This window comes from Oryzias melastigma, linkage group LG3 (genome assembly GCF_002922805.2).
Source record: "Oryzias melastigma strain HK-1 linkage group LG3, ASM292280v2, whole genome shotgun sequence".
NCBI classification, from domain to species: Eukaryota; Metazoa; Chordata; class Actinopteri; order Beloniformes; family Adrianichthyidae; genus Oryzias; species Oryzias melastigma.
Window position 1 is genome coordinate 10,893,522 of NC_050514.1, and position 5,661 is coordinate 10,899,182.

Consider the following 5,661-nt stretch of genomic DNA (forward strand, 5'->3'; position numbering starts at 1 on the left):
TATAGCAGCATTTCAAAGGGTTCTTAGCATCACTGTTTGATGGAACATGTTTTAACTTTTGATGCAAAAAGGCCTCAGCATGTCATCCTTTGTGAAAGCTCCCTCACAGCGTGGAACAGACTCCTCTTCGGGGGAGTGCCGGCACATCCAGAACGTGGGGTTTTCTTTTAGTCAGACATGGCAAACTACTAAGAAAAGTTTCAGGAACTTATTCATTAAAAACATATATATATATATATATATTAGAATACTAGAAAGAAACAAAATGTTCCAAATATTGTGAGAAAAAAGGAATCAAATAATAAATAGGATTCTAATTCACTACATCTTCAACACCTGTAGGGATCTCATAAAAATATTCACTCTGCAGCATTATTTCAAGTGTCTGATTCTTTTAAGATTACTGGTGACTTTTTTTGCACATTAGGAAAAAATTGTAATCTTATGTTTCATCTACTTGCTTCTACAGCATGTACCTCTCTGCTATGATGAAGAGCTTCTGCCTCTCTGATCAGCAAAATAATAGACATCCCACTGCAGCATATAAATTCCCATTGAGCATGCAAACATATTATTAGCAGCAACTGAATAAATCTGAATCATGTATCTTCTAACCAACGCTGTTGTACCTTCATGAAAGCTTGTACTGTTCTGTCTCTACTTTCTGAGAACATCATATTGAATCTTTCTCAGAGAACATTCATCCTTTTCATTAATAACACAGTTTCAGGAAGTTTTTGTGGAGAACCAGTTCTTTGAAGACAGCATGTCTGTTGGGTCTAAATGCTGGGAGGTTTGCACATACATGGAAACTCAAAAACTAGATATGTCAAAAAATAAAAAATCCAAAGCTATCCGATCTAAAGGGGATCATGTTTAAAAGTTGATCTGGGTCATCATCCAGACATATTTACCCTTTTGACTCAGGTTCGAGCCAGCAGGTGGAGCTGTTGATCTGTGCTGGCCCTCACTGCTGGAAACAATAAGAGGTAAAGCAGGTTTTTTGTAGATGCTTTACTTCCTTTTGAGTTTTTGTGGTGGTCTGTGATCTCACCTCAGTCTTGCATTCAGAACCTGACAAAAGCTGGAACCATTGCCCCAGGAACTCCAACGGTACATTAACCTGCAGCTGAACAAAAGCCTTTCCCACCTGGTTGTGTAATCCTCTGCTGCTGAAGGTTGCCTGTCCTCTCACGCACCCACATGACATCCTGCAGCTCCTAATAAACAGGCCTTTATTCTGAAGGGAATAAAGATGCACCAGCAATATGCAAACCCCGTGACACACATGCACACACGGAGAGCAGCATAAACAGGGGCAATGATGTGTTCCATCACAGGAGATACCTCATAAAGTTCAAGCCCCAAGGCTTCAGGATGCTACTGAGCCCAGAGCCAAAAAAGTACAGCATTATGATGCCAAAATAAATAAAAAATAAAATGCTGCACAGTCCAGCCCCACTCTTGCTCACTAATTCTAAACAAAAATGTTGTTAAAATCATTCAGAGAATGGCTGATTGGGCTGGAAAAAGAAAAAAAAAAAGATATGTATTAAGCCCACCCACCCAAATTTGAACTGTAACAATCTAAATGAAGGATTAAAAAAATGTAACCCCTCACCTCCGACGCAGTCACCCACTGCTGCCATGACCATGAAATGAAGCAATATAAAAAAGTTCACTGAAATAGATTTGGTACATTATTTTATATTTAGAAACCAGCCTCCAGTGGTCACATTGGGAGCAGCAGCATTAATATGGTTTGCTTATTTTTGGAAGCTAGCAGAACAAGTGTGCATAGGTGTTAACAACCAGCAACCTGGTTGGTGCACAACTGTCTGTGAAAACGCCAAACAAGACTCAAAGTAACCAGAAAAGACTGTTTGGCATTGATAAATATGTTTATTGTGATTATAACCCATACACCCGAGCTCTGCTGCTGATTCTACAAATATGTGCACCATACTAATGGAATACCGCATAAAAAAGAAAACATTTTATATGAAAGTCATAGTGCTATAAATCTTCAAGGAAGCAAAATTCAGAGCCAGCTTTTATTTTCTTAGTAATTGTTGATAGATTTCATTTTAAATCTATATGCTAGCTATAGCTTTTTGATGTAAATTGGAGTGTCAAACTTATACTGAAGACATGCACATCATATAAATCTTTTCATAAAATTACAAGCAAAATACTTTAATGTTTACATTATGTTTGAATTTAATGTGTCACTTTGACTTACATAGACATGTATGTACATTTATGAGTATTTTGCTTAAATTGTCCTTTTTTGATCTTCAATGGTTTCCTGGTTTTGGGGCTTCATCATCAAAGACACTTCACACCCCGGAAACTCCCTGTTTGATCTGTTGCCTTCAGGCAATCGCTACAGGTCAAGCAAAGTAAGGACAAATAGACTTCAGAACAGCTTTTACACCACTGAAAAAATATTTGAAACATGGCGGGGAATCATTCAAATTCAATCTGGACTTCTTTTTCTCTGCATGAACTGTTCAAAAGTGGATTTTTCTTTTCAATTCACGGTAATGTGGTCATGTGATGTTTTCTTTTATATTAAATGGTATTATTTCTGTTTTTTTTAATCTATTTTATCCCTTGTTAATTGTGCTTCCTGTTTTTTTAATGACTAGTGCACTTTTATCTGGCAAAAATGTAATTTTAATGTCATGTTATTTGTGACGAAATGAATCCCTTTTGTTGCTTCTTTGTGAATTATTTTTTTATTTTTATATACAAGTTTTATCATGGCAAATTGTTGTTTTAATTCATGAATGTTGCTCTTTTTGAATTTCATTGTGCAATAAACAATGACAAAACAAATCTAGCAATCTGTGTACTTGCCTGCCTGACTGAGGAAAACAGACTTGTAAAGGAAAATGCAGGATAGGTGATACTAAGGGAAAGCAGTAAAGAGTTGGGAAAAAATGAAAGACATCCTGATCCACACTCAAAACTGGGTCGTGGCGGTAATGCACCACAAAGCTGTTTGCAAACTGCCAATAAACCATAAAGGAAGAAGAGCATTCCAAGGCTTTCTTGATTTATGTGTATTTAAATGTCTTTATTGTCAGGTTATCTGATTTTTCATTTTTTGTTTCTCCATGTGCTTTTTTAGTGATGCTAAAGTTTACTTCTTAAATGTTTAAGTTTATACTACATGGTCTCCTGTATATTTGGTCCTACACCACTAGTTCCTGACAGTATAGAAGTGAAACTTCAAATGAAACATTTTTACCAGTAAATTTTGTGGTTGTAACTGGCCTTTAGAAACAAATGCGAACCAACCATCATCATAGTAATAATTGCAAAGTATCAATGGATGGAAGTAACAATTTACGATTCCTCATATGCCTCAATTTACCAGAGAAAAAAATAAAACAACATGGTTTGTCTGGCTTTTACCAGAAATGCACTAAAGTTACAAAAAAAAAGCTAAATCCACTTTCATGATTATAATAGCAAGTTATTAGGATTTATATGCGTGACCAAAATGCATTTAAAATTCAAGTCAACTCTCAAGACATGGGCCCTTCTAATATGAGATTCTGATTTTTGTTGAAGTCCATGACATCAAGAAACTCTCTTTTGTGGCCCAACTTGTCAGACAAGATTAAATGGCAAGCTAAGATGCCAAATAATCTTGATTTATATGAGTAAAGAGCACTGGTAGTTAGCATCTATCAAAAATACATCACTATGAATAAAATCTTGACATCTAGTTTGTTTGTAACAGCTGTTTGAATGTGTATTTGTCTGTGAGAGAGTATATTTAGGCAGTCAACATATTGAGATGTTTGACATCATTTTTTGTATTTTAAAACAATATTTTTAGGTGTTTTTGTTTGATTATCATCCAAAGAGACACTTAGATATCATAAAGCCTGAAAGCACCAAAACTGTTCGTATGCAAGCGGTACATTGATGTTGCTTACCAGGACTTTGTGTTATACAAAGTATTCCAATAGAAGCAGAGAGTACTTGCTTTGTCAAATCTGGAAGTTATAACTTAAATTTTAGAAAACACTTTCAAGGTTCTACTGAGATTTGAACTCAGATCACTTGATTCAGAGTCCAGAGTGCTCAGCATTACACCATAGAACCATGAGTAGTACAGCGGAATAAAAAAAATAATTCTATATTTGATGTTAGACAAATTATCATAGATTACAAACAAACTGCCCAAAAGAAATAATTTCAGACTACAAAGATTTTCAGATTATATTAACCTCGAGTTTCTAAATGTATTTCTCTCTTACCTTGTATCAAAGATTTAATAGTTTCTACTGATATTTGAAATCAGAACACTGGATTCCAGAGTCCAGAGTGCTAACCATTACACCATAGAACCATAACGTTCTGCTGGAAATTAAAATCTGACCAAATTGCAAAAACAAATTCCAACAACAAAAGCTTTCAAATTGCCAAATTCTTATAACAACTTAAGTAGATATCCAAAAATACAGACACGTTTATCAAGTAATTTGACCTGACCCAAACTCAGGGTTGTACTCAGATTTGAACTCAGATCACTGGATTCATAGTCCAGAGTGTTAACCACTACACCATAAAACCAGAATTAGCTCAGTATAAAAAAACAAATCTATATTTGATGTTAGACAAACTATCACAGATTACAAACAAACTGCCCAGAAGAAATATTTTCAGATTGCAAAAATATTCAGATAATGTTAACCCTGAGTTTCTAAATTCTTTTTGCTCTTACCTTGCTTCAAAGATTTTAAAGGTTGTACTGAGATTTGAACTCATGTCACTGGATTCAGAGTCCAGAGTGCTAACCATTACACCATAGAACCAAGAGTAGTAGAGCAAAATAAAAAAAAAAAATCTATATTTTATGTTAGAAAAAAGACCATAGATTAATAACAAACTGCCCAAAAGAAATATTTTTAGATTGCAAAATTATTCAGATTATGTTAACCCTGAGTTTCTATCTTTCCTTGCTTCAAAGACGTTTTAGGTTCTACTGCGATTTGAGCTCAGATCACTGGATTCAGAGTCCAGAGTGCTAACCATTACACCATAGAACCATGAGTAGTATAGCACAATAAAAAAACAATTCTATGTTTTATGTTAGAAACACTATCATAGATTACAAACAAACTGTCCAAAAGAAATATTTTCAGATTGCAAAATTATTCAGATTATGTTAACCCTGAGTTTCTAAATGCATTTCGGTCTTTCCTTGCTTCAAATATCTTATAAGTTGTACTGAGAGTTGAACTCAGATCACTGGATTCAGAGTCCAGAGTGCTAACTATTACACCATAGAACCATGAGTAGAACAGCAGAATAAAAAAAGAATTCTATATTTTATGTTAGACAAGCTATCATTGGTTACAAACAAACTGCCCAAAATCAATATTTTTGGATTGCGAAGATATTCAGATTATGTTTACCTAGAGTTTCTAAATGCATTTCTCTCTTTCCTTGCTTCAAAGATCTTATAGGTTCTACTGAGATTTGAACTCAGATCACTGGATTCAGAGTCCAGAGTGCTAACCATTACACCATAGAACCATGAGTAGAAGAGCAGACTAAAAAAAATAATTCTATATTTTATGTTAGAAAAACTGTCATAGATTACAAAGAGACTGCCCAAAAAATATTTTCAAATTGCAA